Source organism: Mobula birostris, chromosome 17 (genome assembly GCF_030028105.1).
Source record: "Mobula birostris isolate sMobBir1 chromosome 17, sMobBir1.hap1, whole genome shotgun sequence".
Lineage (NCBI taxonomy): Eukaryota > Metazoa > Chordata > Chondrichthyes > Myliobatiformes > Myliobatidae > Mobula > Mobula birostris.
This window is the reverse complement of record NC_092386.1, coordinates 16,512,226-16,535,367: the sequence shown is the minus strand read 5'-3', so window position 1 is coordinate 16,535,367 and position 23,142 is coordinate 16,512,226. Positions and strand designations below refer to the sequence as shown.

Here is a 23,142-nt window from a genome sequence, read left to right as displayed (position 1 = left end):
CCTTGGATATCGAGGTAGACGTTAAAGATATTCTTGAAGGATGGGAGCAAGTTATAGAGAATGAATGGTTTGGGTGGGACTTTTGCAGTCCTCATAAGATATATTCTCAAATCCAGGCAGCATTCTGATAAATCTTCTCTGCATCTTCTCTAAAACTTCCATATCCTTCATATAACAAGGTGACCATAACTAAACAGAATAATCCAAGTGTGGTCTAACCAGAAATGTTTTTTACAGTTGCAAGATTAACTCTTGAAGAACATTATCATCATCTCTTGAGAGTCATTATCATCATCCTTTTGTGCCATATTGTATGATGTGGATGATCATGGTCTGTGACCATGATTGTTCTTGGCAAATTCCACAGAAATGATCTGCCACTACCTTCTTCTGGGCAGTGTCCTTACAAGATGGGTGATAACAACTATTATCAATACTCTTCAGAGATTGTCTGCCTGGTGTCAGTGGTCACATGACCAGCACTTGTGATGTGAACCAGCTGCTCACATGACCATCCACCAACTGTTCCCAAGGTTTTACCTGACCTTGATCCAGGGCTACACTTTGCCCAAGGGCGACCTGCGGGCTAGTGGAGGGAAGAAATGCCTTACACCTCCTTTGGTAGAAACGTATCTCCACCCGGCCTCCCATAGCTAACAGAGTAACACACACAAAATGCTGGAGGAACTCAGCAGGTCAGGCAGCATCTATGGCAATGAATACACAGCCGATGTTTCAGGCCATGACCCTTCATCAGAACTGGAAAAGAAGGGGAAGAAGCCAGAATAAGAAGGCGGGGTTAGGAGAAAGAGTACAAGCTGGAGGGTGAGCCTCGCAAATAGTATGAGAATAATGAAGAATTAATTGTGATACTGGACATCCTTTGTTCATTACTGATGTAACAGTTAGCTTACTTCAGTGTATCATTAAATATTAAACTACAGCTTAACATTGACAAACTAAAATACGGCTTCCATGCTTTTATACTTACTGCTTGCTGAGCATTCAAGTTAGTTATCCTGGTATTGCAAAAGTCACAAGGTGTTTACTGAGATCCCTTTCGGACAGCTTCCATGCCAAGGAAAGCTTGCTATATTTGATGCCGGTAATAAAAGGTTAAATTATATTTGCATTAAATGGTAAGAAATGGATTTGATTTCCAAAAAGAATGAATGATGTAATTAAACGTTCAAATTTGTTGTCCAAACTTGACTAAGACTGTCAAGAGCTCACTTTAAATGTAACCTGAGGGAAAAGTAACCTCCGTCAATCAACCATTATAAAAGTTAAAATAGAGGCAATGCGCCATTTTATATCAGAATCAGGTTTAATATCACTGGCAATATGTCATGAAAATTGTTGTTGTATTGCAGTATATTACAATACGTAATGACAAAAACTGTAAGTTACAGTAAGACATGTATATATATATATATATATATATATATATATATAAAGGTTAAATTAAATAAGTAGCGCAAAAAGAGAAAAAAAAAGTAGTGAGGTCATGTCCATTAGAAATTTGATGGCAAAGGGGGAGAAGATATTTCTGAATCATTGTCTGTGTGCTTTCAGGCTCCTGTACCTCCACCCTGATGAAAGCAATGAGAAGAGGACATGTCCTGGGTGATGACGGTCCTTAATCATGTATGCCGCCTTGTGCCATTTAGAGGAATTATAAAATTAAACTGCCATTGTGCTTTTATAGACTGACAATAACAGGTCAAACTTACCACAGGGATGTTAGTTATCAAAAATGACTAACTAAAACTACAAAATGAGAATGGAGAATCTGCATCTGTTTTCTTGTGTAATGTGAGGTGGATTCTGGTATTGCATACCTACTGGGAAAGCAGTCAGAGTTACAAAGTGACCTGAATTCTTCAGATATGAACCTGGTGTGATGTGATGAAAAATCCTGCTTCTTTGGAATTTCACAGAACCTTCTATGCAAGTTATTCCTAAAATGAAGTAAAGATCTGATGCTCAGGGAACACACACTATTCCATAAGACCGTAAAATGATAAGACATAGGAGCAGAATTTGGTCATTCAACTGATTTATTATCCCCCTCAACCCCACTCTCCTGCTTCCTACCCATAACCTTCAATGCACTGACTAATCAAGAACCTATCGACTTCCACTTTAAATGTACCAAATATCTTGGCCTCCACAGATTAATCACCCTCTGGCTAAAGACATTCCTCCTCATCTCTGTTCTAAAGGGACATCCTTGTATTCTCAGGCTGAGCCCTCTGGTCCTAGACTCCCCCTCTACAGGAAACATCCTCCCCATATGCACTCTATCTAGGCCTTTCAATATTCGAAAGGCTTCAAGAGGATTCCCCCTCATCCTTCTACACTCCAGCAAGTACAGACCCAATGTCATCAAATGGTCCTCATACATTAACCTTTTCATTCCTGGAAACATTCTTGTGAACCCCCTCTGGGTCCTCTCCAATGCAGCACAACTTTTCTTAGATAAAGAGCCCAAACTGCTCACTATATTCCAAGTGTGGTCTGACCAATGCCTTATAAAGCTTCAGTATTACATCCTTGTTTTTGTATTCTACTCCCTCTTGAAATGAATGCTACCATTGCATTTACCTTTGACTTACCACTGATTAAACCTGCAAGTTATCATTTAGGGAATCCCAAGCCCCTTTGCACCTCTGAATTTTGAATTTTAGAAAACAGTTTACGCCTTTATTCCTTTGACCAAAATGCATGACCATAATCTTCCATACATTATATTCCATTTGCCTCTTCTTTGCCCATTCTCTTAATCTTTCTCAGTCCTTCTGCAGCCTCTCTACCTCCTCAACCCCATCTGCCCTTCCACCTATCTTCATATCATCTGCAAACTTTGTAACATAGCCATCAATTCTGTCATCTGAGTCATTGATATATAACGTGAAAAAGAAGAGTTCCCAACACCGACCACTGTGAAACACTACCAGACACTGGCAGCCAACCCGAATAGGCCCCCTTTAGTCCCACTCTTTGTCTCCTGCCAGTTAGCCAAGCTTCTATCCATGCTTGTATCTTTCCTGTAGTACCGTGGGCTTTCATCTTGCTCAGCAGCTTCATGTATGGCACCTTATCAAAAGCCTTCTGAAAATCCAAGCACACAATATCCACTGATTCTCCTTTATCTATTCTGCTTACTATTTCCTCAAAGAATTCCAAGTGATTTATAAGGCAAAATTTCCCCTAAGGAAACCATACTGACTTTGGCCTATTATATCATGTGCCTCCATGTACCCAAAACCTCATCTTTAATAATTTACTCCACTATCTTCCCAAACACTGAAGTCAAGATAACTGACCTATAATTTCCTTTTTACTGCCTCCCTCCCTTCTTAAGGACCAGAGTGACATTTACAATATTCCATTTCTCCCGTACTATTCCAGAATCTAGTGATTCTTGAAAGATCATTACTAATGCCTCCATAATCTCTTCAGCCACCTCTTTCAGAATCCTGGTGTGTAGTCCATCTGGTCTAAGTGACTAAACTACATTCAGATCTTTTAGCTTCCCAATCACTTTTTGTTTAGTAATAGCAACTACACTCATCTCTCACCCCTGACGCTCTCGAATTTCTGGCATACTGCTATTGTCTTTCACAGTGAAGTCTCATGCAAAATACTTATCAAGTTCATTCGCTATTTCTTTGTCCCAATTTGCTTCCTCTCTGGCGTCACTTTCCAGTGGTTCAATATCTACTCTCAACTCTGTTTTACTTTATATACTGTATATCTGAAAAAGACTTTTGGCATCCTCTTTGACATAATTGGCCAGTTTAGCTTCATATTTTGTCTTTTCTCTCTTTATGGCTTTTTTAGTTGTCTTGGATCATCTAGACAATACAAATACCTATGTCAAGATGATATTTATTGACTATAGTTTGGCATTTAATGCCATCATTCTTACAGTCTTGATTAAAAAGCTATAGAACCTGGGCCTCTTGTACCTTCTTCTGCAACTGGATCCTTGATTTCCTAACAGGAAGACCTCAGTCTGTGCAGATTAGTAATAATATCTCCACTTCGCTGGCAATCAACACTGGCGCACCTCAGGGATGTGTGTTAACCCACCACTCTACTCTCTCTACACCCCATGACTGTGTAGCTAGGCACAGCTCAAATGCCATCTATAAATTTGCTGATGAGACAAGCATTGCTGGCAGAACCTCAGATACCCTCTCTTTTGCTTTTATGCTGAACTTGATTTCCCTTGTCATAGGGATAGATCTGCTTTAGCTTCTCCCTCTCAAACTGCAGTGTGAATTTTATCATATTATGATTCCTGCCTCCTAAGAGTTCCTTTACCTTAAGTTCTCTAATCAAATCTGAGTCATTGCAGAACACCCAGTCCAAAATTGCCTTTCCCCTAGTGGGCACAACCAAAAGCTGCTCTGAAATGTCATCTCATATGCATTCTACAAACTCCATCTCTTGCGATCCAGTGCCAACCCAAATTTCCCAATCTACCTGCATATTGAAATCCCCCATGACTATCATAACGTTGCCCTGTTTACATGCCTGTTCTATCACCCACTGAAATCTGTACCCTACATCCTGGCTACTGTTGGGAGATATGCATACAACTCCCATCAGGGTCAGTTTCTTAACTCTACCTACAAAGACTCTACATTTTCCACTCTTATGCCACTTCTTACAGAATCAGAATTAGAATCAGATTTAATATTACTGGCATATGTCGTGAAATATATTGCTCTCCTATCCGTACTGCACTCCTCTTCTGCCCCTTCCCTTCTGAGCCACAGAACCAGACTCAGTGCCAGAGACAATTCAATAGACAATAGACAATAGACAATAGGTGCAGGAGTAGGCCATTCAGCCCTTTGAGCCAGCACCGCCATTCACGGTGATCATGGCTGATCATCCGCAATCAGTACCCCGATCCTGCCTTCTCCCCATACCCCTTGACTCCGCTATCTTTATGAGCTCTATCTAACTCTTTCTTGAAAGCATCCAGAGAATTGGCCTCCACTGCCTTCTGAGGCAGAGCATTCCACAGATCCACAACTCTCTGGGTGAAGAAGTTTTTCCTCAACTCCGTTCTAAATGGCCTACCCCTTATTCTCAAATTGTGGCCTCTGGTTCTGGACTCCCCCAACATCGGGAACATGTTTCCTGCCTCTAGCGTGTCCAATCCCTTAATAATCTTATATGTTTCAATCAGATCCCCTCCCATCCTTCCAAATTCCAGTGTATACAAGCCCAGTCGCTCCAATCTTTCAACATATGACAGTCCCGCCATCCCAGGAATTAACCTCGTGAACCTCCGCTGCACTCCCTCAATAGCAAGAATGTCCTTCCTCAAATTTGGAGACCAAAACTGTACACAATACTCCAAGTGTGGTCTCACCTGGGTCCTGTACAACTGCAAAAGGACCTCTTTGCTCCTATACTCAACTCCCCTTGTTATGAAGGCCAACATGCCATTAGCTTTCTTCACTGCTTGCTGTACCTGCATACTTACTTTCAGTGACTGATGAACAAGGACACCTAGATCTCGTTGTACTTCCCCTTTTCCTAACTTGACACCATTCAAATAGTAATCTGCCTTCCTGTTCTTGCCACCAAAATGGATAACCTCACACTTATCCACATTAAGCTGCATCTGCCATGCATCTGCCCACTCACCCAACGTGTCCAAGTCATCCTGCATTATCTCAACATCCTCCACACATTTCACACTGCCATCCAGCTTTGTGCCATCTGCAAATTTGCGAATGTTACTTTTAATCCCTTCACCTAAATCATTAATGTATATTGTAAATAGCTGCGGTCCCAGCACCGTGCCTTGTGGTACCCCACTAGTCACCGCCTGCCATTCTGAGAGGAACCCGTTAATTCCTACTCTTTGTTTCCTGTTTCACTGCCACTTCCCCCAGCAGGCCATGCCCCCCAACGGTATTGAATGCAGTATACTTAAAATTAAGAGGGATGTCCACAGGAATACTCAGAAAGTAGAGGCATTTGTGAGCTTTCTTGACTGTATAGGATGTGCTCTGCGACCATGAGAGGTTGTGTGTAATCATCTCATTCTCCCATATGAGCCAAAGGTCATTAAACTGCAGCTCCAGTTCCTTAACACGTTCTCCAAGGAGCTGCAGCTCAATGCATTTCATACAGATATTGTTATCAAGGAAATTAGAGGTCTCCCAGAATACCCACATGCCATACAAAGGACGTACTACTAACCCTGGATCCATTCTCACTGCCTTAGTAGACAAAGTAGACAAAGAAAGAGAAAAAAAATAGACAAAGAAAGAGAAAAAAAATTACTAAAAATTTTCTTAAAAGTCTCGCCCTGTTCTTGCAGAAGCCTGTTGAGCCAAAGCCTGATCACTCTAACATTGTCTTCTCCAACAATGGCTACTCATAAAAAGGCTGCTCCACTTATACCTCACTTCTTTTTATTGGGTGCCTAATAGGTTGCTATGATCACAGTCCACCAAAAACTAGTCTAAAAATTTACAAATCTAATGTTCAGATCAATTTCCTTGTTATTTAATGAAGCAAGTAAAATAACAAATCCTCCTGACACTCACTACTTTTACTTTAGCATGGGGACAGACTTAAAGCAACTGTTCAAAATGATTGTTCAGATTGCTAGACAGAGGTAAGAATGATCAATGCATTTTATTTAATAAAACAAAGCCAACACATGTGTTCAGCTATGAACTTAAAAGAAACCATATAATTAATTATGATTTTCCCCTTTAATCCAAACAGAGACTTATGCAGCATGTTGAGTTTCAATTTTTAAATGAATGTTAACCTTTCCATTTAAAAAGTCACTTTGTGGTAGAATGATGAATTCTACTTTTGCTCGAGTTTGAGATTATACATTTGGCATGAAATAAAGGGAATTACTTTTTAACATGATTGTTCTTTAGCCTTCTTCTCCTAAAAGAAGATTCAATCTTTTGCCTCCTCAAAGAACCATGTCAAAATCAATGGAAAGGATTTCCACTTAGAGATAACAGAAAACGGCTATGAAACTAAAGAGTGAATAAATGAATGAAGGGGGACAGACATGTTAAACTCTGTTTTGCATTTTCTCCTTTCAAATTTCACACTTATCACTCAAGCAAGATTATTATCAATCTTTGCTATAGAAATCAACAGGTCAGGCAACATCCATGGAAATGAACAAACAGTCAATGTTTCGGGCTGAGGTCATTCTTTGGGACTGGTAACAAAGGGGGAACGTGAGAATAAAAGGGAAGAGGAAGGAAAGGGGGATAGCTAGAAGGTGATAGGTAAAGGCGGATTTGTGGGAACGGTAAAGGGCTAGAGAGGAAGGAATTAGATAAGAGAGGAGAGTGGTCCAGAAGAGAAAGGGAATGAGGAGGGGCACCAGCGGGAGGTGATAGGCAGATGAGAAGAAGTAAAACCCCAAAACAGAAGAAGCAGGGAAGGGAGAGAATTTTTTTTTACCAGAAGGAGGTATCGATATTCGTGCCATCAGGTTGGAGGGTACCCAGACAGAATATAAGGTGTTCTTTCTCCTCCCTGAGGGTGATCTCATCATGGCACAAAAGGAGCTCATGGTCCAACATGTCGGAACGGGAAAGGGAATCCGAATAAAAATGTTTGGCCGCCAGGAAGTTCCTTTTTTAGCAGATGGAGTGGAGGTGCTCAATAAAGCAATGCTCCAATTTATTATGGGTCTCACCAATGTGGAGAAAGCTGCATTGGGAGCACTGGATAACCCCAGCAGATTCACAAGAAAAGTGTTGCCTCATCCGGAAAGACTGTTTGGGGCCCTAAATGGAGGTGAATTGGCAGGTGCAAGCTTTTTGGCTGCTTGTGGTGATAAGTACCAGGAGGGAGATTAGTGCTGAGGGACAAATGGACAAGGGGATCACAGAGGGGAATAATACTTGTAGAAAGAGGAGAGTCGGGGAAGTAAATATATGTTTGGTGGGAGGTTCCATTTGGAGATGGCAGAAGTTGCAGAGAATGGTGTGTTGGATGGGAAGGCTCATGAGATGGTTGGTAAGGGCAGGAGGAACTCTATCACTGTTACGGTAGCGGGAAGATGGGGTGAGCACAGATATCTAAGAAATAGAGGATGTGTGGGTGAGTCATCATCAATGGTGGAGGAAGGGAAACGCTCTTCTTTGAAGAAAGATAACATCTCTGATGTCCTGGGAAGGAAAGCTTCATCCCGGGGACTGATGCGGCTGAGACAAAGGAACTGAAAAAAGGGAATAGAATTTTTACAGGAGACAGGGTGGGATAAGGTATGGTCAAGATAGCCATAGGAACTGATAGGTTTGTAAAAGATGTCGGTCGACAGTTTGTCTCCAGAGATGGAGTCAGAGAGATTGAGAAAGGGGAGGGAGGTGTCAGAAATGAACAGAGTAAATTTAAGGGCGTGGTGGAAGTTGAAGGCAAAGTAGATGAAACTGACAAGCTCAGCAAGAGTACATGAAGCAGCACCAATGTAGTAGAGAAGAAGTTGGGGAGCATTAGTGGAAAGGCCTGGTACATGGATTGTTCTACGGATCCAACAAAAAGGCAGGCATAGCTGAGGTCCATGTGGATGCCCTAAATTTCTATTCAAGTTTGAAAGCGAGAATTTGGGTTGGAGATTCCCAAAGATAGACGCACATTTTACAGAGAAAGGGTTTAGCTAATGCTTAGGTTATGTCTGTATATGCAAAACTCTGCCAATATTGTTCTGCTATTTAAAAAGGGATCTAAACAGAAACCAGGAAATTATTGTCAAGTCAAGTCAAGTTTATTGTCACTTTGACCATAACTGCTGGTACAGTACACAGTAAAAATGAAACAACATTCCTCCAGGACCATGATGCTACAGGAAACAACACAAAACTACACTAGACTATGTGAGACAGCACAGGGCTACACTAGACTACGTAAAACAACATAACAACTGCACTAGACTACAGACCTGCACAGGACTACATAAAGTGCACAAAACAGTGCAGGGCAGTACAATAAATAATAAGCAAGACAATAGGCACAGTAGAGGACAAATTACAATATAATAATGAATGATGTAGATGTTAGTCTAGACTCTGAGTATTGAGGAGTTTGACGGCTTGGGGGAAGAAACTGTTGCACAGTCTGGTCATGAGAGCCCGAATGCTTCGGTACCTTTTGCCAGATGGCAGGAGGGAGAAGAGTTTGTGTGAGGGGTGCGTGGGGTCCTTCACAATACTGTTAGCTTTTCGGGTGCAGAGTGTGGTGTAAATGTCTGTAATAGCGGGAAGAGAGACCCCGATGATCTTTTCAGCTGACCTCACTATCCGCTGCAGGGTCTTGCGATCCAAGACAGTGCAATTCCCGAACCAGGCAGTGATGCAGCTGCTCAGGATGCTTTTGATACATCCTCTATAGAATGTGGTGAGGATGGGGGGTGGGAGATGGACTTTTCTCAGCCTTCACAGAAAGTGGAGATGCTGTTGGGCTTTCTTGGCTATGGAGCTGGTGTTGAGGTACCAAAGAGAAATTTGGTGCTCTTAACGATCTCAATGGAGGAGCAGTCAATGCTGGGTCTGACATCAGTTGTGGGAAAGTTATTGAAAGGTACTCAAAGGGACTGGATATATAATTATTTGGATAGATATAGACTGATTAAGGATTGTCAGCATGGCTTTGTGTGTGGTAAGTCATGTCTAACCAATCTTACAGAGGTTTTTGAGGAAATTATCAGGAAAGTGGATGAAGGCAAGGCAGCTGACAAGGTCCCGCTTGGGAGGCTGGTCAAAAAGGTTCAGTCACTCGGCATTCAAGATGAGTTAGTAAATTGGACTAGACATTGGTTTTGTGGGAGAAGTCAGAGAGTGGTAGTAGAGGGTTGCCTCTCTGAATGGAGGCCTGTGACTAGTGATGTGCCACAAGGATCGGTGCAGGGTCCCTTGTTGTTTGTCATCTATGTGAATGATCTGGATGATAATATGATTCCCTGGATCAGCAAATTTCCGGACGACACCAAGATTGGGAGGTGTAGTGTACAGTGAGGAAGGCTATTATGGCTTGCAGAGGGATCTGTATCAGCTGGAAAAGTGGGATGAAAAGCAGCAGATGGAACTTAATGCAGGCAAGTACTGTACAAAGTTTTGCACTTCGGTAGGACCAACCAGGGTAGAACTTACACAGTGAACGGTAGGGCACTGAGGAGTGTGGTAGAACAAAGAGATCAGGGAACACTGGTCCATAATTCATTGAAAGTGGTGCCATAGGTAGACAGAGCCATAAAGAAAACTTTTGGAATATTGGCCTTCATAAATCAATGAATTGAGTACAGGAGATGGGATGTTATGTTGAAGTTGTATAAGACATTGGTGGGGTCTAATTTGGAGTGTTGTGTGCAGTTTAGTCACCCGCCTACAGGAAAGATGTAAATAAGATTGAAAGAGTACAGAGAAATTTTACAAGGATGTTGCTGGGACTGAAGGACCTGAGTTATAAGGAAAGGTTCAATAGGTTAGGACTTTATTCTTTAGAACATAGAAGAAAGAGAGGGGATTTGATAGAGGTATACAAAATTATGATGGATATAGATAGGGTAAATGCAAGCAGGCTTTTTCCACTGAGGTTGGGTGGGACTCCAACCAGAGGCCATGGGTTATGGGTTAAGGGTGAAAGGTGAAAAGTTTAAGGGGAACATGAGGGAAGTTTCTTCACTAAGAAGGTGGTGAGAGTGTGGAATGAGCTGCCAGCACAAGTGGTGCATGCTAGCTTAATTTCAAATTTTAAGAGCAGTTTGGATTGGTACATGAATAGTAGGGGTACAGGGGGCTATGGTCCCAGTGCAGGCCAATGGGAGTAGGCAGTCTAAATGGTTTCGGCATAAACTAGATGGCCAAAAGGGCTTGCTTCTGTGCTGTACTTGTCTATGACTCTATGACACTCTATGGCATTTGCTACAAAAGTGATGCTTGTAGAATATGACACAACGCACCCAGTGTGCAATTCCCAGGATTGGTCACACTATTACAAATCATTTGATCACCATTAAGTTTTGCTCATTCAGTATCAAAAAGTGTGAAAACTCGATTATTTCAGCTGAATTGCAATTATTTTTCTACAATTACTAAATTCATATGACAAATTTGTTAAAAGTAAGCTGCTGCAAACCATGATTATTTTACTTAACTGTGAAGTATTCACCATGAAAACATTCTTCTATTAAGAGGAAAAACATTATAAAAATAAACATCATAAAAATGGCCTCGAATTCTATCACACAAAAATATCTTTTCTTTGGGGTTTTATGACATTGCACATTGATTTTTGTTTTAATGAAACACATATTACATCTCATTACATTTGGAAATCTGACCAGGAATTTTTTTTTTTCTGGAGTAATCCCAATACAATATTTGTACAGCCGTCCAGAACAGGATAATACCCTGCAAACACGCATTTTATGAACACATGCAGTGGGAGTTAAAAAAAGGCAACTTGGCTATTCAAACCAGTTCTATAATTGTGTGGAGATCATAGGCCAAAGTATACAGTATATGTCACTATATTCTACTCTAAGATTCACTTCCTTGCAGGCATTCACAGTAAATATAAAGAAACACAATAGAATCGGTGAAAAACTGTATTCAACAAAGATGGACAAACGACCAAAGTGTAAAACACAATAAACTGTTCAATACAGTACAAAGGAAAAAAAAGATAGTAAATAAGTAAGTAATAAATATCAAGAGTTGTAGAGTCCTTAAAAGTGAATCCATAGGTGTGAGGAATCAGTTCAGTGCTGGGGTGAGTGACACTATCCCCTCTTGTTCAAGAACCTGATGTTTAAGGGATAATAACTGTTCCTAAAATAGGTGGTATGGGACCTGAGGCTTCTGTACCTTCTTCCTGATGGCACCAGTGCAAAGAGAGAGCATGACTTGGCTGGTGGGGGTCCCCAGTGATGGATGCTGGCTTCTTGCGACAGTGCTCCCTGTAGGTGTACTTTTTGGTGGGGAGGGCTTTACCTATAACGGACTGAACTGTATCAGTATTACTCTCCACCCACATCTATAGAAGTGTGTCAGAGTTTTAGATGGCATGCTGAATCTTCACAAACTTCTGTGAAAGTAGAGCTGCTGCCATGTCTTTTTTGCAACGGCACCCAAGACAGATGCTCTGAAATGATAATACTGAGGAATTTAAAGTTGCTAACCCTCTCCACCTTTGATCCCCTGATGAGGACTGGCTCATAGATTTTTCCATTTCCTCCTTCTGTAGTCAATGGTCAGCTCTTTGGTTTTGCTGACATTGAGTGACAGGTTGTTGTTGAGGTGCCACTCTGGCAGATTTTCAACCTCCCTCCTATAAGCTGATTTATCACCACTTTTGATTTGGACCACAACAGTGACTTTGTCAGCAAACTTAAATATAGCTTTCGAGCTGTGCCTAGCCACACAGTGATAAATATAGAGTGAGTGGGGGTGGGGGTGGGGGGCTGGTGGTGGTGGCTAAGCACACAGCTTTGTGATGCATCTGTGCTGATCGGTATCGTGGCGGAATGTTGTTGTCAATCCGGACTGACTGGAGCCTGCAAGTGAGGTGAAACCCCCTTTCACTGGGCACCTCTGGAAGTGCGGCTTGTTAGCCCTTCACTAACAGCCACTGAACCCCGCGGTGAGAAACCCACCTTTCTCAGGCTGCGTACCTCTAGGGTGTATATGACTTTGGTCCCACCAAATCCGTGAGGTTGGGATACTTGCCCACCCAAACCCCGGTTTGTGTGAATGCTGTGTGATTTATCGCCCCCTGAAATCGCCCGCCGGCAAGAAATAACTGGTGGTACACTGCATACAATTAATCAGAAGTATATTTAAGAATGTGAACTTAAGCAAACAGTTGTTAAAGGAAAGGAAGAAAAAAACAAAATGGGCCCATTATACTTAAACAGTCACATATGCATGGTGGAGCTCAAATCTTAAACTTGTCTGTAAATCACACGCTGGTCCCTTGGTCTGTGTGAAAGCACACACCACCTTCCAAAGGTCGCCCAAAACTCATTTTGAATAAAGGGACTCTCCCACGGGACTATTGGTCCTTCCTCCTCAAAACCATTCATCGGCACAAAGCACCTTGTGCAACCGGGGCGGCACCTTCCATCATCTTCCCTATCTCCTCCCAGTTCCTGCCAACCAAAACATCCTGGCCCAGCGTTCTCTAGAACCTTCTCCCAATTCTACCATCCTGATTGTCTGACACCACATTCCTAAGTTGAACAACAAGCCTTTTATCTCAGCTCAAACCCAAACAGGCTGAAAGCAGAACAGACTGCTCCTACAGCACTGCTAAAATGAAATACTTACACCATACCAGTAAAAATCCTAACCAGGGCATGACAGGGGAAATCAAGGATCCACATAGTTGCACAAGGAGGTATTGAGGCCAAGATCTTGGAGGTTATTGATTAGTTTTGAGGGGATGAAAGAGTTGAATGCTGAACTGTAGTCAATCAGGAGCATCCTGATGTATGTGCCTTCACTGTCCAGATGTTCCAGGGTTGAGTGAACAGTCAATGAAATGGCATTTGTGACAGTTGGCAAATCAGAGCAGATCCAAGTCACTCCTCAGGCAGGAGTTGATAAGCTTCAACACCAACTTCTCAAAGCTCTTCATCACAGTAGATGTAAGTGCTACTGGATGATAGTTATTGAGGCAGGCTACCATCTTCTTCTTTGGCTGAGTTGGCAGGGGAGCAACTATGGCTGGACCAAAGGAATTCCCAGTACGACCATAGACCATAGATAACAGGAACAAATTGTAGGCTTTCACAAATAAAATGACGTGAGGTGTTTTATGTTTAAGAAAAACTGTATCAACTTCAAAACTATTGAACTCCAAAAAACTGAACATGGACAGTGGTAAAAGTACTTTACGTAATACGTCATCACAGCAGACCACCCTCTTAAAGAAGGGGTGGCATAGTGGCATAGTGGTTAGAACAGCACTTTACAGTACAGGTAACCCAGGTTCAATACCCGCCGCTGCCTGTACATTCTCACTGCAACCATATGGGCTTTCTCCAGGTTCTCCATTTTCAACCCACAGTCCAAAGACTTAATAGTTGGTAGGGAAATTGGTCATTGTAAATTATCGCGTGATTAGGCTAGGATTAAATTGGGGGTTTACAGGACTGCGTGGCTTGAAGGGCTGGAAGGGTCTACTCTATGCTGTATCTCAATAAATAAATAAATAAATAAATAAAGGAATCCCACCTCAATGTCGGTGGTTGTGAATCATATACATTTCCACTAATTGCATTATCCTACACAAATACTGTTGTGTCTACTTCACCACACATTGGAATCCATCCTTCCTTATCCATGTTTCTGCCCTCCCCACTATAACCCTTACTGGTTAGACAACAGACAATAGGTGCAGGAGTAGGCCATTCGGCCCTTCGAGCCAGCACTGCCATTCACTGTGATCATGGCTGATCATCCACAATCAGTATCCAGTTCCTGCCTTATCCCCATAACCTTTGATCCCACTATCTTTAAGAGCTCTTAAAATGGTTCTTAAAACATTACGGCACAGGAACAGGTCCTGCAGCCTATCGTATCGATGCCAACTATCATGCCAATATAAAGTAAATCTGCCTACACATTATCTATATCTCTCCATTCTCTATTCATTTACCTGTTTAAATGCCTCTTAGATATTGCCATCATATCTGCTTCAACCATCTACCCTGGCAGCTACCCACATTCTACCTACTGACCACTGTCTGTGAAAAAAAAACTTGCCTTGTAAGTCTCCTTTAAACATTCTCCCATCCTGCCTTACATCTGAAAGCTATGTCCTCTAATATTTAACTTTAGCATTCTGGAAAAAGACTATCTACCCTATCTATGTCTCCCTTAATTTTATATACTTTAGGTATACAGTTCTGTTCAAAAGTCTTGAGCATATATATAGTAACTGAGAGGGCTCCCCTCACAGCACAGTACTGTATATTGGATAAAATAGGGAGGTGGTTGGAAAACAGAAATAAGAGTACTTAGCTTTGTATTAGCTGAGTAGTATTTAGTGTTATTTGGTAACTGAAAAGACATAACATAGTGTACTGTGCAAGTCTTAGACACCCCATATATATATATATATTTATATATGTGCCTAAGATTTTTACAAAGTACTGTACTTAATATTTTATATTAGATTACCTTCAAATCTCCAGAGGCAACAACCTCTACAGCTAATAATCTGTAATCCAGGCAACATTCTGCTCAACCTCTTGTGTATCCTTTCCAAAGCCTTCACATCCTGCCTGTAATGTAGCAATCAGAACTGCACACAATACGTCATGTGCTGCCTAACTTAAGTTTTACATGGCTGTAAAATTACTTCCCAGCTTTCAGTGCCCTGACTGAGGAAGGTAAGAATGCCATACACCGTCTTTAGTACTCTGTCTACTTCTGTTATCACATTCAGGGAACTATGAATTTGCTCCCCAGTATCCTTCTGTAGCATTAATCCTCCTCAAGGTCCTGCCATTTTCTGTATAATTTCCTCTTACATTAGACAAAAGTCAAAAGTTTCTATATGACAAGCAGCGAGATCCATGGTGACTTGGAGGATTGGATACCTCACACCGGTACCTTTTCTCTGATCATATTTTACAGTCATCTGTTGTATATCATATTTCCTAGTCATTCAAATCTGGTTATATCCTTTGACAACCTTCCTCATTAGTTCAAGTTCAAATTCAAGTTTGATTGTCATTCAACCATATATAAATACAGCCAAACAAAACAGTGTTCCTCCTGGGTCAGGGTGCAAAACACAGTACCAACAGCACACGGCACATAGCACATATAATTACGATAGTAGAAGAACATACAGTCACAAAAAATATATACAGTACTGTGCAGAAGTCTTAAGTGTGTGTATATATATATAGTTAGGGTGCCTAAGACTTTTGCACATTACCGTAGTAATTCCATGTAATGCACTGTACTGCTGCCGCCAAAAAAAAAAACAAACTTCAGGACATATGTGAATGATGATAAAACTGATTCTGATATGGGTGTCTGTGTGAACTGAGAATGGGAAGGGGGCATCGAGAGGGGAATCATGGTTGGGAAAAGGAGAAGGGAGAGGGGAAGGGAGAGGGAAGGGAGCAGGATGCACCAGAGAGACATTCTATAATGATCGATAAACCAATTGCTCGAATAAAATGACTTTGCCTGCTTCTCTGGGCAGGGTGTGTCTGCAACCATGCATTCCTTCTCTGCCACTTGCCACACACCCTCCCACAGTGCCCCACACTCTCCATTCCTAAAATCCCTTACTCCCACCAGATTTACAATCTCGCTCTCCAGTCCATGTTGACAAGTACAACACTGTGCAAAAGTCTTAGGCACCCTCACTATATATATGTGCCTAAGACTTTTGCACAGTACTGTATCCTGAACGGACCTCTTGTATGATAAGATGGACTCTTGGCAGTAACTTTGTGGTGTACTACAAAGGCTAGGCTAATATACTCTCTGAAGGTACTTTATGAGGTACAAGAGTAGAATACGATGTGCTCTTCTGCTGTAGCCCATTCACTTTAAGGTTTGATGTGCTGTGCTTTCAGAGATGCTCTTCTGCATACCACTATTGTAACGTGTGATTGCCTTACAGCTCCAGTGATCCAGGTTCAGTGCCATAGACAACGCCAGACTTGCTAAGTTGCTCCAGTATTTTGTGAGTTTTGCTCAAGCCATCCAGCATCTGCAGAATCTCTGCCGTTTATAAGATCATAAGACGTAGGAGCAAAATTAGGCCATTCTGTCCATCGAGTCATTTCCACTTTTCCATCGTGGTTGATTTATTATGCCTCTCAACCCCATTCTCCCCATAGCCTTTGATACCCTGACTAATAGGATAAGGATAGACAGATATTAAGGTCCCGCATTAGAGGAAGGCTGATTTTGATGTCTTAAGACAGGACCTGACAAAAGTGAATTGGGGACTGCTACTTGCAGATAAGTCTACATCTAACATGTAGGATTCATTCACAAGTGAAATAGTGAGTTTAATGCTGATCAGTTCTAAAGGGTTGAAAGGTGAGGACAATAAGTCCAAGAAGAAGGGATTCAAGAGCTTGATGGAAAAAAAAATAAGGAATCACGTAAGGTGAGTGGAGGAAAGTTTTTAATGGGGGATGTCTGGGGTAGATCTTTTACACACAGTCTGTTGGATGCCTGGAATGCACGTAGAGGCTGATTCAACAGGGATATTTAAAAGACTCATAGGTAGATGCTAAGAGTCTGCTCCACCATTCCATCATGGCTGATTTATTATCCCTCTCAACCCCATTCTCCTGCCTTCTCCCCATAACCTTTGACACCCTTACTAATTGAAAACCTATCAACCTCCGTTTTAAATATACACAATGTCTTGGCATCTGCAGCCGTCTGTGGCAATAAATTCCACAGATTTACCACCCTCTGGCTAAAGAAATTCATCAATGCTAGGTTCGGTTTTGACCTTTGATGCTGTCCACGTAGATCAACTCCTCCATGTGACCATGTGGGGCTCCTGCAACCACACTTTATTCCCACATTCTGAGGACATTAGGCTGCTAGGTCAACTGGCCACTCTAAATTTCTCCCAGTGTTGGGGTGAGTGGAGGGGTTTGATAGAAATGTGGGGAAGAATGAAATCTAATTAGTGCAGGATTAGTGTCAACGGGTGTTTGTTGGTCAAGGCTGACAATGAACTGAAGGTTCTGTTTCGGTGCTGTATGTCTCCGACTCCGCTTCCAAGATTATTTTCCACATGTGTATAGTCAGTGGGAAACATTGCTTACAATATAAATTAGAAACAGGGCCTGTTCTCTGCAATTTTCTAATTACTTGTGGTTGAAAGACTGCACACAGGACATCTGTAAATTTTCAATTTGTTCTACTAACTGAGAGAGCTCCCCTAGCAACAGAGTACAAGATACAGTACTGTGCAAAAGTCTTAAATACATATATATAGCCGGGGTGCCTAAGACTTTTGCACAATACTCTATATTGGTTAAAATAGGAAGGTGATTGGGAAACTTAGCTTTGCGTTGGCTCAGTGGTATTAAGTGTTATTTAGTAACTGGAAAAACATAGTATACAGTTCTCTGCAAAAATCTTATGGACCCTAGCTATATATATGTGCTTAAGACTTAGGCACAGTACCGTATATTCCCCTTACATTAAAAAAATCCATCAGTAAAGTGAACAAAGCCTCGTTCTCAAGATGGCCTTGAAATCAAAACATAGGAAGCTGCTATTTCCTTTCTTCTGAAGCATGTAAACTGTAATAGATGATCGCTTGATTCAAATTGTCTCTATTCCAAAGCATGTCCTGCTGCCAAGATCACCATCTGGTACGTACCTCTGCAATGAGCTGGAACTCCTCGGGAGACTCATTTCCTGAACTCCTGCTCCCAGCAGGGAAAAGATGCACCAGAAACCTGTCAACTTACTGCTGGAGAATCTTTTTGATGTCACCTGGCAATCACGACCTTCACCTTTCATTTGACTTCAACACTACACTTAACAAACAATTGTATGAAAGGAAAATAGTACAAGGTTCAAATTTGAAATGAAGAGATTCATATCTTTTCCTTATAACAGTACTAAATTTATAAATAACTATTGTTTTTTATTTGCTGTTTGATTTTAAAATGTACCAAACAATATTCCCACTTCACTTTAAGACAGAAGTGTTTTACGCTATTGAGTCTGTATTGTCCTTTATTACTGCACCAACCTTTGTTTTATTTAACATCATTAACAAAGGATTATATAATGACCAGACTGTCAACAAAACTCATATCTACATTAAGTGCTAGAAAAACTTAAGAAATAGGAATATGCCAGGTCATACAGTAGTTCACACTTGAGCTATCATTAATAAGATTATTGGGCTCAACTATCCTGTCCATTTTCCATAATCTTTGGTTCCCCTATTCTAAAGTTTCACAGCCCTCTTAGAGAACAAAGTCCTCCTCTTCCCTTAGTCATAGATTTATAGAGTAATATAGCAGATAAATAGGCCCTTTGGCCCAACTTGTCTATGCTGACCAATAAATCCATTTAAACTAGTCACATCTGTTTGCGTTTGGCCCATGTCCCTCTCAACCTTTTCATCTCAATGTACTTGTCCAAATTACTCTTAAATGTTGGTATTGTCCTTGACTCACCCATTTCCTCTGGGAGTTTAGATCATAAAGTAGTTGTCCCTCATGTCCCTTTTAAATCTCCCTCCCCCCAATCCATTTTAAAGCTGTGCTCTCTAGTTTGTCATTCCCTTTCCCTGGGAAAAAGACTGTACTCAATGCCCTGACTTACGCAAACTAGTGTACCATCTGCCTTCTTCACCACCTCTGACACCAAAAGAGATTGACACCCAAAAGTCTCTGAATGACAACATGTCTTGCACTATTTAAATATTATTCTGCTTTTTTATCCTTCATATCAGAGGAGATAGTAACCGCACTTCTCAGAACATAAAAGTTGAATTACTTTCACATGGTCCATTTATGACTCTTCCTTTGCCTTCCCTTGACTTTACTATTTCAACTTCATAAGTTGTGATCTATTATGCATTATGTATCTTAGTATTAAAGAAGCTACACGTGGAAGTCGTGGAAGCTTTGCTAATTAAGTTCCAGTATACATTGCCATTCAAATGATATTGATTTGTTTCTCTTCCATTATTCTCTCACTTTTGCTTGCATGATAGTTACTTAATTTCATTCACTTCGCAGACTATCACCAATTTTCACCTACCTCTTTCCATTCATTCACAATTTTTCTGCATCTTCAAACATTTTTGCACAGCATTTTCATTTCATAAACACAAGAAATCCTACAGATGCTGCAAGTCTTTGGCAAAACACACAAAATGCTGGAGGAACTCAGCAGGTCAGGCAGCATCTATGGAAATGAATAAACAGTTGATGTTTCAGGTCGAGACCCTTCTTCAGGATTGCATTTCATATCTTCCATATTTTACACAGGAAAAATCATATTTCACTTCATATCTTGTTTACATCCTTTGCCTCTATGAGTAGGTTTCTACATTGGTTGCGATTGATCCAAAGTCTGTTTGTTCACCCAGTTCAGGTAAAAAAAAAGACTTGGGTTCATGTTTTTTGTTAACTGTTTATCTACCTTCACATTCTAAATCTTTTTCCTTCTCCTGGTTCAGAGCATGCCTCACAGTTAATACGGGTGTAACAGGTAATTGGAATGGCTAATGGAATGCCAACATCTATTCCAAAAGCACTGGAATATAAAAGTAGGGAAGTCTTACTATAACCCTACAATTTTAATTACAGCTCCAACTGTTTCAATAGTTTCAATTGCAGACTGAGAGTGGGAAGGGGGCAGGGAGAGGGGAATCATAGTCGGTAAAAGGGTAAGGGAGAGAGTAGGGAGAGGGAAGCACCAGAGAGACATTCTGTAATGGTCAATAAACCAATTGTTGGAATCAAATGACCTTGCCTGGTGTCTCAGGGCTGGGTGTGTCTGCGCCCTTGCCACTACCCCACCCACCCCATCCACCCCATCCCTGGCACTCCTTCTCTGTCACCCATCCCACACCCATCCTGCTGCACTCCACCCTCGCCATTCACAAAGTCCTTTGCTCCCACCAGATTTACAAAGTTGCTCTGTGTTTCACATTGACATACAGAGTACTGTCCAAAAGTCTTAGGCACCCTAACTATATACACCTGCCTAAAACTTTTGCACATCGCTGTACACAGATGCCACTTATTCTGCATCGGTTTACAGAATTTGAAGAGGCTAGCATTTTTAATTTATCTTTAACTCTCTCCTAATTAATGTCTTACTATGTCACTTTCAGAGAGCAGTTGATGAATATAGAATCAAAATTAAGAGCATTGGGAAGGTTGGTAGATTTCCTTTTCTGAAGGACATGAGTGAATCAGATGAATTTGTGTAATTTTATTATTGAGTTCAATTTATCCTTCCAAATTTAGTTAATTACTTGATCTTAAATTCCCAAGCTGTCATGTTGGGATTCAAACTAATGTCACTGGATCAATAATCCTAGCATCTAGCCAGTACTCCAGTAATAAAGCCATTATTGACCACCAAAACTACCTCATTATGCACTCTCTCCCTAGCTGTTACAGTTTATTCTGTATTATTATTGTTTTAAGCTTGTTCGACCTCAAGACAGTGTAAAATTCTGAACTGTATAAGCAGTACGCAGAACAAGCTTTTCCCTGGGTCTCGATATGACAATAATAAACCAATTCCAGCTCCAGTTTGGATATGTTCACTGCAGCTTTCCAAAGATACTACTCTTCCACTGAAACTGGTGTAGATTCACTGGAATGGTTCAAAGGCCATGAGTTGTCTTGTGAGACCGTGCTTCAGAGATTTGATTTATTTTTCCCTGAGTACGTAAAATTAAGGAGGTATCTCGTTATAGTGTTTAAGTTGATTAAATAAATTAATATGGGAGGTTAAAACTACAGCGGCTGTCCAGAATAAGTGAACATAACCTTACTATGTGCTATTTATGTGTAATGTCAAAAAGGGTCTTTCCAACATAAAGGGTTTTGGATATGCTTCAACTCTCCATTAAAAAAAACTGTTAAGGAAACATCATCTGAACATTAGAAAATGATAGAGGAAAACAGAATATTAAATATTATGGAATCACAGAAAGTAAATGGAAATGAGATTTTGATCAGTCGGAAGCTAACTGAATGGTGGAATAAGTTCCAGAGGTTGAATGGCTTACTTTGACGGAGCAGGATTCAAGTTTACGTAGGTAGATACTGACAGAAATAATCAAACAAGGTTTTTTTTTTGCTCATGGAGCTGAAGTATTTGGGTTTTTTCATGAAGGTTAGACTGCAGGAGATAGTAGGGATATGGAGATGGAAAGTTGTTCTGAGTTTTCATGCATTATCTTGGGGGATTGTCAAGAAGAGGTGCAGAATTTCCTCAAGATGAAATATACAGAACAAATAAGGAAACATTCTGAATAAGCTGAATTATCTATTCTTATTTAATACCAATGTTTAATGATAGTATTATGATCCGATAGGCAATAAATTAGTTTGGACATAAAATGATTTTCATAATGGCATTAAAAATTACCACTTTCTGTCAAAGTAAAACTTCTTTTTACTCTATATGCCATGAATTAATAAATTTCATGCATACAACTAGAACTGCAAAATAAGATAAAACTTAAACATATTTACCTCAATTGAAAGGTAACTCCAAAGAATAAAAAAAGATACATGACATTGATGAACTAGTATGAAGTAAAAGAGCTATCTACCATTCATTTGTCACATAGATCACTTGCCACTCAATCAATTAGAGGATATTTTGCTAATAAACATTCAGTGACTAATTTTCTGTGAGTCTTAGTCTACTGGTGGGAGAAATTTTGATGGAATAGAATTTCACCCAATCACTTCCCAAGACATTTAAGGAACTATATCATTTATAAAACAAATCAAATCATGATATTAACAGTTGCCCCAATCCATGTTCTAAAGACAGAGTAGAAGGCAATCTGACAATACTAGGATTTGAATTTTGGCCACGTTATGGAATGTCATAATCACAAAACTTTACAGATTAAAGGACAATTCTAATTATCAGAATTAATAGCAAGAATTTTTGTCAGCAAAGGACCCATCTGACTACCACTTTGTAATCATTATCTTTTTGATTTTTTTAATTTCACTTTTATTAGAGCATTGAGTAAGGATTCAATTTGGATTCAGGAATGAAAGGATTATCATATGTAGAACGCTGGATAGTTCTGGGTCTGTACTCGTTGGAAGGATGAGGGGGGATCATATTGAAACCTTTCGAATGTTGAAAGGCCTAGACAGAGTAGATGTGGAAAGGATGTTTCCCGTGGTGGGAGAGTCTAGGACAAGGGAGCACAGCCTCAGGATAGAAGGGTGTCCATTTAAAGCCAAGATGCGTAGAAATTTCTTTAGTCAGAGGGCAGTGAAATTCTGGAATTTATTACCACAGGCAGCTATGTAGGCCAGGTTGTTGGGTGTACTTAAGGCAGAGCTTGATAGGTTCTTGATTGGACACAGCATCAAAAGTTATGGGGAAAAGG

The 23,142-nt window shown here is 40.7% G+C and overlaps 1 long non-coding RNA gene across 1 annotated transcript in view; it reads right to left on the bottom strand.

Moving 5' to 3' along the window:
* The window catches only part of LOC140211372 (uncharacterized), a 98,530-nt gene extending 78,659 nt beyond the window's left edge, over nt 1-19,871 (bottom strand). The window contains exons 1-2 of the long non-coding RNA XR_011889438.1: nt 19,800-19,871; nt 18,400-18,559 (exon numbers count right to left, since the gene is read on the bottom strand). This is a non-coding gene — a long non-coding RNA (uncharacterized lncRNA). The remainder of the gene's footprint in view (nt 1-18,399; nt 18,560-19,799) is intronic.
* Between the last annotated feature and the right edge of the window lie 3,271 nt (nt 19,872-23,142).